Below are 14,158 nucleotides of genomic sequence, written 5' to 3' on the forward strand. Positions count from 1 at the left end.
AACTCAACAGCAAGAAAAACACACCTGACTGATTAAAGGAAACGACCAGGGCGAGTTAAAGATAAAGTTAGCTATGGAAAATTCAGAATTTTCAGAATTAAGGGCCTTTTCCTCCCCCCCCCACAAATTTTCTGTGATTTTACCGGAAAAATACATGAGCTGATATCCTTTAAAGTAAGTACTCGTAGTTCATTGACCACACTTATTTAAGGAGCAAAGAGTTTGGGTTGAAACTTTTCCTAATTAGTTTTAGGGCCAATTCTGGCCGCACTAAAGGAGCATATTCTTCTCTTCCTATTTAAAGGGCCATTAAACAAAATCGTAAAAATATTACCCATTAAATTAACTAAACATCAATATAATATAAGGCCATCAATATAATATAAGGCCATCAATAAAATATAAGGCTATCTATAAAATATAAGGCTATCTATATAATATAAGGCCATCAATATAATATAAGGCCATCAATATAATATAAGGCCATCAATAAAATATAAGGCTATCTATATAATATAAGGCCATCAATATAATATAAGGCCATCAATAAAATATAAGGCTATCTATATAATATAAGGTCATCAGTATAATAATAATAAAATTTTCAAGTCAATTATTGGTTCCAATAAAAAATGTTAAAAAGTTAAAATGCAGCATCCCAATTGGAAAAGAAATATATCTGCATTGAAAAAGAGGTTATATTGACAATTGTTGTGCACTTTACTGCAGCATTCTTCGCCATGGACAATGAGTTATATCCATTATACTGTACATACATAAGAGCAGAAAATTGGCCACCATATCTGGCACCATTAGGAGCAAGTGCCCGGAGGAGATGCTGGTCTCTTGGTATGATGTCATTGCAACAAAAAAAAGAGTTAACCACTTCTCCAAGTGGCGCTAGCGATCAATAACTGCAGTCTAGGTCTCTCTCTGATGTTGTTTATTTGTCCTCTCTGTCTGTCTATCTGTCTCACTCTCTCACTCTAACGTTATCCCCACTACTTATCCAACAAATCTAGTTTTGAACTGGAACTATTGAACTAAGAAACTGCTCTAGTTTGGGGTAAAAAAAAATTGTAGTGTTTCTAGAGTTTGGGTTATTTACACTATTCGAGTGATATTAGGAGCTACGACTTCTAAGTTTGGTTTTAATTCGTATTGTTTTTTTTTTTTTTTTTTTTCAATAAATCGGATAAGAATGGAAGACAAATAGAGAAAGGAAAAAATTGTGCTGATCCATTTTCCATTAAACTTCTCTTTTTTTAATTTATTTTGTAATTTACAATTGGTCACAATCAGTAAATATGGAGAGAGTGATGAACTGGTGCGGGAGGAGAGCAGGTGGAGAGAAACTACCCAGCGGTAGCACTCTCTATAGGAGAGAGGAGAATGTGAAGAGGAGAGAGGAGAGATTTAGTTCTTCAGACCTCAAGGAAGTCGCGGTGCCACTGGCGATTCAGTCGTCGAGGAGTATTAGGGATGTCAGAGGAAGCGGATTAGAGCTAGTCGAGTGAGTAGTATGGAATTTTTGGTATTTAGTCCAAGGTGAGTTGGTCTATTGAAGGGAATGTTGAGGTCGTCATGAAGAGTGAAGGTTAGTCACCGTCAGCTATCTGAGTCGGAGGAGTTTTGACTGGAATGTTCTGTACAGTCCGTATGTTTGTAGGTTTGACTGGAATGTCCTGTACAGTCCGTTCATTAAACTTAATTTTATTTATTCTATTCTATTTTATTTTAAAAAGGACATTTACACTATGGTATAAAATTCCACCAACCCAGAAGATGGCAACAATGGATTTTAGAAAAAGAAACGGAGGATCAGAGAATCACGTACACAGAGAGTTCTTCCTCAGTATCTCATGGTCTTCGCCAAGACAGGAAAAGGAAATAAATAGCGAACGAGCTTTTGGTCAAGTTTGCCCCGTCAAAGCAGAGAGCCAAGAGAAATTAAGGAATAAAGAATTCAGTGAAGTTCTCCTGTGGGATGGAAAAGACGCCTCCAGGTATTTGGAGAAGTTATCAATAATGGGGGCTTATCCAAACATGGCGGTTCATTATTTATTAGTTGAACTTCTGGAACTCCCAGCAGCAGCAGCAGTGGGGAGTCAACAATGATCTAAAGTTATTTAGAGTGGTCTAATTAAAAATCAAGTTTCTGAGGTTTTTAATTGGCCCAATTGATCACCAATATAAAAAAAGTAATCGCTTATTTTTGGTGAGGTGGGGGTTTAATTAACCAATCAGGAAGCACGGTACTTTACTGTTAAACTTCTTCTTTTTTTTAAGCACAATAAAAATGTAGCTACACGCGGGATTCGAACTGGGGATCTGCCACTTACACTATCCATACTATAGAGGGTGTCCCAAGCTACATATAGATAACGACTTTTTCTCGGAAACTAAGATAGCTAGAAAAAAACTAAAAAATACGTGTTCCCTTAGTTTTTTGTTAGGAATCCAAATTTACTTTGTAAATTTTTTTCGGTGCTTCCAGAAGCGAGATACAGGCACCAACTTCATTTTTTCAAATGGGGAGGTGCGGTTTTTATTTAAGAAATAGATTCCTCTATTTTTTTTTAAGAAAAATTTACTTGAACGGTTTTTTTTCTGTGAGCGATATTTTACAAGTTATGAATGAAAACATGATTCTTATAAGAAATTTCAAAATGATAATATTATAACGGTATTTTGATTGAATAAGAAGAAAAGTACTATTTCATTATAAATTTTACTCCTCCATTAATATTACAGATCATGCTAGCAATGGCCTCCGCCATTAGAGATGCATAGACATGCTCTTTCCTGCCAATTGTCTCTTACTGCCAAAGAAATAGATTCGGCTTTAACCGAGTTAGGGCATCTATTATCCTCTGCTTTAGTTCATCTACAGATGCAATCCCGGCTTGATTCTGATACACCTAGATTTAGAAATGCTTTTAGATAGGCAGAAATAAGAAAAGAAAGAAAAAAGTTATGAATAATTATTCTCTGCTTTAGTTCATCTACAGATGCAATCCCGGCTTGATTCTGATACACCTAGATTTAGAAATGCTTTTAGGTAAGCAGAAATAAGAAAAGAAAGAAAAAAGTTATGAATAATTATCCTCTGCTTTAGTTCATCTACAGATGCAATTCCGTCTTGATTCTGATACACCTAGATTTAGAAATGCTTTTAGGTAAGCAGAAATAAGAAAAGAAAGAAAAAAGTTATGAATAATTATCCTCTGCTTTAGTTCATCTACAGATGCAATCCCGGCTTGATTCTGATACACCTAGATTTAGAAATGCTTTTAGGTAAGCAGAAATAAGAAAAGAAAGAAAAAAGTTATGAATAATTATCCTCTGCTTTAGTTCATCTACAGATGCAATTCCGTCTTGATTCTGATACACCTAGATTTAGAAATGCTTTTAGGTAAGCAGAAATAAGAAAAGAAAGAAAAAAGTTATGAATAATTATTCTCTGCTTTAGTTCATCTACAGATGCAATCCCGGCTTGATTCTGATACACCTAGATTTAGAAATGCTTTTAGGTAAGCAGAAATAAGAAAAGAAAGAAAAAAGTTATGAATAATTATCCTCTGCTTTAGTTCATCTACAGATGCAATTCCGTCTTGATTCTGATACACCTAGATTTAGAAATGCTTTTAGGTAAGCAGAAATAAGAAAAGAAAGAAAAAAGTTATGAATAATTATTCTCTGCTTTAGTTCATCTACAGATGCAATCCCGGCTTGATTCTGATACACCTAGATTTAGAAATGCTTTTAGGTAAGCAGAAATAAGAAAAGAAAGAAAAAAGTTATGAATAATTATCCTCTGCTTTAGTTCATCTACAGATGCAATCCCGGCTTGATTCTGATACACCTAGATTTAGAAATGCTTTTAGATAAGCAGAAATAAGAAAAGAAAGAAAAAAGTTATGAATAATTATCCTCTGCTTTAGTTCATCTACAGATGCAATCCCGGCTTGATTCTGATACACCTAGATTTAGAAATGCTTTTAGATAGGCAGAAATAAGAAAAGAAAGAAAAAAGTTATGAATAATTATTCTCTGCTTTAGTTCATCTACAGATGCAATTCCGGCTTGATTCTGATACACCTAGATTTAGAAATGCTTTTAGATAAGCAGAAATAAGAAAAGAAAGAAAAAAGTTATGAATAATTATCCTCTGCTTTAGTTCATCTACAGATGCAATTCCGTCTTGATTCTGATACACCTAGATTTAGAAATGCTTTTAGGTAAGCAGAAATAAGAAAAGAAAGAAAAAAGTTATGAATAATTATTCTCTGCTTTAGTTCATCTACAGATGCAATCCCGGCTTGATTCTGATACACCTAGATTTAGAAATGCTTTTAGGTAAGCAGAAATAAGAAAAGAAAGAAAAAAGTTATGAATAATTATCCTCTGCTTTAGTTCATCTACAGATGCAATCCCGGCTTGATTCTGATACACCTAGATTTAGAAATGCTTTTAGGTAAGCAGAAATAAGAAAAGAAAGAAAAAAGTTATGAATAATTATTCTCTGCTTTAGTTCATCTACAGATGCAATCCCGGCTTGATTCTGATACACCTAGATTTAGAAATGCTTTTAGGTAAGCAGAAATAAGAAAAGAAAGAAAAAAGTTATGAATAATTATCCTCTGCTTTAGTTCATCTACAGATGCAATTCCGTCTTGATTCTGATACACCTAGATTTAGAAATGCTTTTAGGTAAGCAGAAATAAGAAAAGAAAGAAAAAAGTTATGAATAATTATTCTCTGCTTTAGTTCATCTACAGATGCAATCCCGGCTTGATTCTGATACACCTAGATTTAGAAATGCTTTTAGGTAAGCAGAAATAAGAAAAGAAAGAAAAAAGTTATGAATAATTATCCTCTGCTTTAGTTCATCTACAGATGCAATCCCGGCTTGATTCTGATACACCTAGATTTAGAAATGCTTTTAGATAAGCAGAAATAAGAAAAGAAAGAAAAAAGTTATGAATAATTATCCTCTGCTTTAGTTCATCTACAGATGCAATCCCGGCTTGATTCTGATACACCTAGATTTAGAAATGCTTTTAGATAGGCAGAAATAAGAAAAGAAAGAAAAAAGTTATGAATAATTATTCTCTGCTTTAGTTCATCTACAGATGCAATTCCGGCTTGATTCTGATACACCTAGATTTAGAAATGCTTTTAGATAAGCAGAAATAAGAAAAGAAAGAAAAAAGTTATGAATAATTATCCTCTGCTTTAGTTCATCTACAGATGCAATCCCGGCTTGATTCTGATACACCTAGATTTAGAAATGCTTTTAGATAAGCAGAAATAAGAAAAGAAAGAAAAAAGTTATGAATAATTATCCTCTGCTTTAGTTCATCTACAGATGCAATCCCGGCTTGATTCTGATACACCTAGATTTAGAAATGCTTTTAGATAGGCAGAAATAAGAAAAGAAAGAAAAAAGTTATGAATAATTATTCTCTGCTTTAGTTCATCTACAGATGCAATCCTGGCTTGATTCTGATACACCTAGATTTAGAAATGCTTTTAGATAAGCAGAAATAAGAAAAGAAAGAAAAAAGTTATGAATAATTATCCTCTGCTTTAGTTCATCTACAGATGCAATCCCGGCTTGATTCTGATACACCTAGATTTAGAAATGCTTTTAGATAGGCAGAAATAAGAAAAGAAAGAAAAAAGTTATGAATAATTATTCTCTGCTTTAGTTCATCTACAGATGCAATTCCGGCTTGATTCTGATACACCTAGATTTAGAAATGCTTTTAGATAAGCAGAAATAAGAAAAGAAAGAAAAAAGTTATGAATAATTATCCTCTGCTTTAGTTCATCTACAGATGCAATTCCGTCTTGATTCTGATACACCTAGATTTAGAAATGCTTTTAGGTAAGCAGAAATAAGAAAAGAAAGAAAAAAGTTATGAATAATTATTCTCTGCTTTAGTTCATCTACAGATGCAATCCCGGCTTGATTCTGATACACCTAGATTTAGAAATGCTTTTAGGTAAGCAGAAATAAGAAAAGAAAGAAAAAAGTTATGAATAATTATCCTCTGCTTTAGTTCATCTACAGATGCAATTCCGTCTTGATTCTGATACACCTAGATTTAGAAATGCTTTTAGGTAAGCAGAAATAAGAAAAGAAAGAAAAAAGTTATGAATAATTATTCTCTGCTTTAGTTCATCTACAGATGCAATCCCGGCTTGATTCTGATACACCTAGATTTAGAAATGCTTTTAGGTAAGCAGAAATAAGAAAAGAAAGAAAAAAGTTATGAATAATTATCCTCTGCTTTAGTTCATCTACAGATGCAATCCCGGCTTGATTCTGATACACCTAGATTTAGAAATGCTTTTAGATAAGCAGAAATAAGAAAAGAAAGAAAAAAGTTATGAATAATTATCCTCTGCTTTAGTTCATCTACAGATGCAATCCCGGCTTGATTCTGATACACCTAGATTTAGAAATGCTTTTAGGTAGGCAGAAATAAGAAAAGAAAGAAAAAAGTTATGAATAATTATCCTCTGCTTTAGTTCATCTACAGATGCAACCCCGGCTTGATTCTGATACACCTAGATTTAGAAATGCTTTTAGGTAAGCAGAAATAAGAAAAGAAAGAAAAAAGTTATGAATAATTATTCTCTGCTTTAGTTCATCTACAGATGCAATCCCGGCTTGATTCTGATACACCTAGATTTAGAAATGCTTTTAGGTAAGCAGAAATAAGAAAAGAAAGAAAAAAGTTATGAATAATTATCCTCTGCTTTAGTTCATCTACAGATGCAATCCCGGCTTGATTCTGATACACCTAGATTTAGAAATGCTTTTAGGTAAGCAGAAATAAGAAAAGAAAGAAAAAAGTTATGAATAATTATCCTCTGCTTTAGTTCATCTACAGATGCAATCCCGGCTTGATTCTGATACACCTAGATTTAGAAATGCTTTTAGGTAAGCAGAAATAAGAAAAGAAAGAAAAAAGTTATGAATAATTATTCTCTGCTTTAGTTCATCTACAGATGCAATCCCGGCTTGATTCTGATACACCTAGATTTAGAAATGCTTTTAGGTAAGCAGAAATAAGAAAAGAAAGAAAAAAGTTATGAATAATTATTCTCTGCTTTAGTTCATCTACAGATGCAATCCCGGCTTGATTCTGATACACCTAGATTTAGAAATGCTTTTAGGTAAGCAGAAATAAGAAAAGAAAGAAAAAAGTTATGAATAATTATCCTCTGCTTTAGTTCATCTACAGATGCAATCCCGGCTTGATTCTGATACACCTAGATTTAGAAATGCTTTTAGGTAAGCAGAAATAAGAAAAGAAAGAAAAAAGTTATGAATAATTATTCTCTGCTTTAGTTCATCTACAGATGCAATCCCGGCTTGATTCTGATACACCTAGATTTAGAAATGCTTTTAGGTAAGCAGAAATAAGAAAAGAAAGAAAAAAGTTATGAATAATTATCCTCTGCTTTAGTTCATCTACAGATGCAATCCCGGCTTGATTCTGATACACCTAGATTTAGAAATGCTTTTAGATAGGCAGAAATAAGAAAAGGAAGAAAAAAGTTATGAATAATTATCCTCTGCTTTAGTTCATCTACAGATGCAATCCTGGCTTGATTCTGATACACCTAGATTTAGAAATGCTTTTAGATAGGCAGAAATAAGAAAAGAAAGAAAAAAGTTATGAATAATTATCCTCTGCTTTAGTTCATCTACAGATGCAATCCCGGCTTGATTCTGATACACCTAGATTTAGAAATGCTTTTAGGTAAGCAGAAATAAGAAAAGAAAGAAAAAAGTTATGAATAATTATTCTCTGCTTTAGTTCATCTACAGATGCAATTCCGGCTTGATTCTGATACACCTAGATTTAGAAATGCTTTTAGATAAGCAGAAATAAGAAAAGAAAGAAAAAAGTTATGAATAATTATCCTCTGCTTTAGTTCATCTACAGATGCAATCCCGGCTTGATTCTGATACACCTAGATTTAGAAATGCTTTTAGATAGGCAGAAATAAGAAAAGAAAGAAAAAAGTTATGAATAATTATCCTCTGCTTTAGTTCATCTACAGATGCAATCCCGGCTTGATTCTGATACACCTAGATTTAGAAATGCTTTTAGATAGGCAGAAATAAGAAAAGAAAGAAAAAAGTTATGAATAATTATCCTCTGCTTTAGTTCATCTACAGATGCAATCCCGGCTTGATTCTGATACACCTAGATTTAGAAATGCTTTTAGATAGGCAGAAATAAGAAAAGAAAGAAAAAAGTTATGAATAATTATCCTCTGCTTTAGTTCATCTACAGATGCAATCCCGGCTTGATTCTGATACACCTAGATTTAGAAATGCTTTTAGATAGGCAGAAATAAGAAAAGAAAGAAAAAAGTTATGAATAATTATCCTCTGCTTTAGTTCATCTACAGATGCAATTCCGTCTTGATTCTGATACACCTAGATTTAGAAATGCTTTTAGATAAGCAGAAATAAGAAAAGAAAGAAAAAAGTTATGAATAATTATCCTCTGCTTTAGTTCATCTACAGATGCAATTCCGTCTTGATTCTGATACACCTAGATTTAGAAATGCTTTTAGATAGGCAGAAATAAGAAAAGAAAGAAAAAAGTTATGAATAATTATCCTCTGCTTTAGTTCATCTACAGATGCAATCCCGGCTTGATTCTGATACACCTAGATTTAGAAATGCTTTTAGATAGGCAGAAATAAGAAAAGAAAGAAAAAAGTTATGAATAATTATCCTCTGCTTTAGTTCATCTACAGATGCAATCCCGGCTTGATTCTGATACACCTAGATTTAGAAATGCTTTTAGATAGGCAGAAATAAGAAAAGAAAGAAAAAAGTTATGAATAATTATCCTCTGCTTTAGTTCATCTACAGATGCAATCCCGGCTTGATTCTGATACACCTAGATTTAGAAATGCTTTTAGATAAGCAGAAATAAGAAAAGGAAGAAAAAAGTTATGAATAATTATCCTCTGCTTTAGTTCATCTACAGATGCAATCCCGGCTTGATTCTGATACACCTAGATTTAGAAATGCTTTTAGATAGGCAGAAATAAGAAAAGGAAGAAAAAAGTTATGAATAATTATCCTCTGCTTTAGTTCATCTACAGATGCAATCCTGGCTTGATTCTGATACACCTAGATTTAGAAATGCTTTTAGATAGGCAGAAATAAGAAAAGAAAGAAAAAAGTTATGAATAATTATCCTCTGCTTTAGTTCATCTACAGATGCAATCCCGGCTTGATTCTGATACACCTAGATTTAGAAATGCTTTTAGATAGGCAGAAATAAGAAAAGGAAGAAAAAAGTTATGAATAATTATCCTCTGCTTTAGTTCATCTACAGATGCAATCCCGGCTTGATTCTGATACACCTAGATTTAGAAATGCTTTTAGATAAGCAGAAATAAGAAAAGGAAGAAAAAAGTTATGAATAATTATCCTCTGCTTTAGTTCATCTACAGATGCAATCCCGGCTTGATTCTGATACACCTAGATTTAGAAATGCTTTTAGGTAAGCAGAAATAAGAAAAGAAAGAAAAAAGTTATGAATAATTATTCTCTGCTTTAGTTCATCTACAGATGCAATCCCGGCTTGATTCTGATACACCTAGATTTAGAAATGCTTTTAGGTAAGCAGAAATAAGAAAAGAAAGAAAAAAGTTATGAATAATTATTCTCTGCTTTAGTTCATCTACAGATGCAATTCCGGCTTGATTCTGATACACCTAGATTTAGAAATGCTTTTAGGTAAGCAGAAATAAGAAAAGAAAGAAAAAAGTTATGAATAATCACCTTGTTTTTCAGGTATCCGCACAGGAAATAGTCCATAGGTGTCAAATCTGGTGGCCACTGAATAGCCCCCTCGTGTCGATACAACACCATCAGGCATGTAAAGAGATATCTCTATAGGCAATTTGATGGGCATGTTATTGGCCTAATAAGAAACTAAGTGGACACGTATTTTTTAGGGTTTTTTTCTAGCTAGCTTACGAGTTCTCGTAGTTTCCGAGAAAAAGACGTTATCCATATACCTTGGGACACCCTGTATAACCACTTCACACTAAACTGATGCTGTGTCTCTGATGCTGGATGAAAATCAGAAACCGGATATTCGTTCTACGATTTTGTGTAATTGTCAAAATATTGTAAAAATGTCAAGTTATTTTTTGAAAAATAAGAAGGTAGAGGATGTAAATTGATATTAGTATTCGACCTGCAGAGTAGATCATTTTTCGATTGTTTTTTTTTGAAAAGAAAACGAGGAAAACAAAATGAAAAGGGAAAATTGTAACGGTTCACTCTCTGGGCCGCTAGAACATGGCAGCCCTATTGTTGTTTCTATTTATTAAAAGATATTAATAACTGTAGCAATCAAAAAAAAAAAATAAATAAATATTGTAAAAAAGGCAGAGAGAATCAATCACGAACATTACGAAAATCTTTCATTTCGGCCAACATTATGAACAACAGAGGGATACGCTCTCTACCAGAGAAGATCTGGTCCTCCCAGCATCACTATAATGTTCTCTCTCTCTCTCTCTCTCTCTCTTCCTACATATTCACCGAGCTGCTCCCGTACCACATCACTTCCTATTGGCTGAATACATGTTTATAACACAAACCATGGTAGTAGTAGGTGAGGGGAGAGGAAGACAACATTGTTTCGTCAGCAAAATGGCGACTACAATCGCTTAATCTCTTCCGCTTCCCATTCCATAGCCCAGCAGTTCCCATTGGCGATTCTATTGGGGAAAATCAAACGCCAGCGAATGGAAATCGCTCATACAAAAAGCCATTTTGTTATTCACTTTCATTTTCCAATATATTTATGAATATATTTCTAGTTTTCCACAAACTGACGTTTGAATATTCAACAATCGCTAAACATTGATTTTTCTTTTTATTTTTCTCATAGAAAAATAAAAAGAAGTAAGTAAAAAGTCTGGATTAAACTACTCCCTCGATTTTCTTATAAGACAAATCTCACTATCTTGAGTTTTCCTGCAATTTTCCGAACAGTACAATACCCAGAAAAGACAAAGTTCCGGAAACGACCATACTAAACATTTTCAATAAAAATAAACTCTAATAAATTGGAGCCTTCCGGTATTGTTATTCCTTTCAGAAATCGAAATTTTAGCAACTCATTTAATCCCATTTTTTTTTTACTATAATGATACTTTAGAGACAAGTCTAATCCCGAAAGTAAATGCCCTTAATCCCTACTTTTATTACATTAATAGAGAATAAAAATATTTAAATTGAATGCTAAATCGTATGAAGTATGAATTGGTTGACCCGGAAATGGTCACATTTATTACACAAATGTTGTGGTTTCTGGTGATTCCCGCCCCCCTCCCGGCGCTAATTCTGTCACTCTGGAAAGAGGAAGTCATGCGATTTTTTTTTCACAGGAACTCTGCAGGAATTTTCCAGGAAATTTAAGTTTTTTCAAAACTGAGGAAACTAAAAGAAAAAAAAATAAATAACCGTAGAGTTTCAGTTATACAATTTTTCGTTGTTAAGAGCTAAAATGTTTACAGACTGAAAAACTCCTTTTCTTTCGAACTAAGGTACAAATTTTACGTGATCACCATACTTCCGGTCACTATGAAAGAAATGTTAAATTTACATTATTTTTTTCTCTCTCTCTCTGTTTAATTTTAAATTATAATGCGTCCACATCTGAGGACAATGGACGCCATTCCAGTGTTCTCTCGTTAAAAACGATATCGCCTATCGCTGGACTGTGAGAGCTGTAAGAGGCTCCTCTAGGAAGAGAGAGCCGTCGTCAGGACTTTGCGCGGAAGTCCAGTCCAAATTCATTAAATAGTAGAATCTTCCAATTAATTCCAGAAACTATGAGCTTCAATAAAAATTTTTGTATTAATCTAGAATACTGGAATTCACACGGCCTGTATGATTTACTTTGTGACAAGATCCGGTTAAACTTTATACTGGTTTGATGTTGATCTAAAATCTGCATGTAAAGTGGTTTTATGTAAACCAGATTTAACTAACAGTGGAGGCCCCCCCTTCAATTGAATTGAATTAAAAAAACGTTTGAAAAGCAAGGGGGCTATCTAAATTAATTTATTTAAATTAATTATTTCCTTTTTGTAAATAAATTTATTTTTTATTCACACGACCTTTCTTTTGCCAAAATATTCTAAATTAAATGTTTTTTAATTGGAATTAGTAAAACAAAGATGGCTGGCTTTAGATATAATACATTTTTGTTGGAATAAAATCATTTTCAATAAAACTGAACTGTTCAAAGTAGATAGTTTCGAATAAATTCCTTGAAAATTATAATTTTAAATAAATATGAATACCTAATTAACATTATGAAGAGAATTTGGGCGTACAGTGTACTGAAATGGTAGAGTAAAGCTCTACCTACACTATATTCTCTCCTCAAGACTGTCTTAAAATGGACTCAATTTACAAAGAGATCGCGAGAGACCTGAAGAACCTATCCATTTCCGTTACGGCCCAATAGGAAATTGCTTGCAAAGTAGTCGGAAGTACGTATGCATTACTCAAATCTGAACTGTACGACCACAATCTATCCAATATCCATCAACTTCCTTATTTAGCATTAGCCCATTATGACTAGTCATACTTGAAGATACTGCTTCCAGTCTTCTAAAAAAAAAGTAGTCAGCGAAAAACTGGACAAAATGAACTGGATCACAGCCTTTCCAAATATGACGTAAGTGCCCGCACATCTGATTACAGCTGCAGAGTTTCCGAAACCGGAAGAAACAAGTCAAAGGACAGAATGAATGAATAGGACAATCTTGGCTCAATTTCTGCCACTTCTTTTACTTCATTATTAGAAAATCAATATTTAAATTGAAAACCACATATGGTTGACCTCTGAAATGGTCACATTATCATACAAATGTTGGGGTTTCTGGTGACTTTCCCCCCCCCCCCGCGCTAATTCTGTCACTCTGGAAAGAGGAAGTCATGTGAGGGTTCGATTGTTTTCTACACAGGAAGTCTACAGGTTGTCATTTCCAGGGAATTAAGAGTGGGTACCTGACTGAGCTTATTTGTCTAGCCCAGGGATCTCCAAACTTTTTACCCAGGGGGCCAGTTCACTGTCCCTCAGACCGTTGGAGGGCCGGACTATAAAACAAACTATTTTAAAGTAAAAAAGGCAAAAACAAAACGGGAACAAATAGAATATTTCAAATAAAGAACAAGTAAATTGAAATCACCAAACTGCCCAGTATTTTTGTGGGAACTATGGGCCTGCTTTTGGCTAATGAGATGGTAAATGTAGAGTTTTAGTTACTCGTATAGTGCTTTGCCTTTCTTCCTACTTCTGGCTGTTATTTTTTGGAGCCCGCGTCATCGGAAGTAGTACTGTACATGAGCGACGCAGCGCTTTGCGGCACCGCCACATATAGTGCTCCTCCTCTCACTGACCACCAATGAAAGAGATGCCCCTTCCGGAAGTGCGGCGGGGGCCGGATAAATGTTCTCAAAGGGCCGCATGTGGCCCGCGGGCCGTAGTTTGGGGGACCCCTGGTGTAGCCGATTGAGTCGAATCTAGGAATTAGAAAGCCTTCTCTCTAGTTCAGTTTGCTTTCTGTTACTAGTTAGTGGGATGACCATTCAGGAAGCAGAGATCGGAGTAACTTCCGCTCCATGATTCTAAAATTTCCATTCTACTTCCGCTGCAAAAGAAATAAGTTGAAACCAGCTACGGAGGATAGAAACAAATCTAAAATGAGAATCTACGACCCTCCAAATACCAAAGCCTAGATCCTACTTGAGTCCAGAGAATAAAAGCTCAAGTAATCAAATTACCGCTTATCGTTGTTTTTATCATTAGCGCTTAAGCAGGAAGACGCCGTAGAAGGGAAATGACCGTTGCCTAAACTGAAGAGAAAATCCATTGTTACCAATTGGGATCCCAGGCAAAAGAAAAAAAAAATACTGAGACGATAAAAGGATTTTTTTAGGACGAGAACAGTGAATCTTTTCAAGGTGGCTGCCCTGATGGAAATCTGGGCTTCCTGGAGCTAGGATATTAACTCAAGGGATGCAGGTAGAAGAGGCCGTATGTCCGATAAAGTTCCTATCTTGTCTAGATCAACATCC

The 14,158-nt window shown here is 34.2% G+C and overlaps 2 long non-coding RNA genes across 2 annotated transcripts; both read right to left on the minus strand.

The window, feature by feature from the left end:
* Positions 1–2,895: 2,895 nt before the first annotated feature.
* Positions 2,896–5,745, minus strand: LOC141458595 (uncharacterized). The gene is made up of 3 exons (XR_012461072.1): positions 4,102–5,745; positions 3,866–3,983; positions 2,896–3,039 (listed from the first exon to the last, which is right to left on the minus strand). It is a non-coding gene; the product is annotated as an uncharacterized lncRNA (long non-coding RNA).
* A 672-nt stretch (positions 5,746–6,417) lies between these two features.
* LOC141458596 (uncharacterized) lies at positions 6,418–10,022 on the minus strand. Its single transcript, XR_012461073.1, has 3 exons — positions 9,176–10,022; positions 7,642–8,939; positions 6,418–7,523 (listed from the first exon to the last, which is right to left on the minus strand). It is a non-coding gene; the product is annotated as an uncharacterized lncRNA (long non-coding RNA).
* Positions 10,023–14,158: the final 4,136 nt, after the last annotated feature.

Source organism: Rhodnius prolixus, unplaced genomic scaffold (assembly GCF_049639745.1).
Source record: "Rhodnius prolixus isolate KJV_2025 unplaced genomic scaffold, Rpr scaffold_5, whole genome shotgun sequence".
NCBI classification, from domain to species: domain Eukaryota; kingdom Metazoa; phylum Arthropoda; class Insecta; order Hemiptera; family Reduviidae; genus Rhodnius; species Rhodnius prolixus.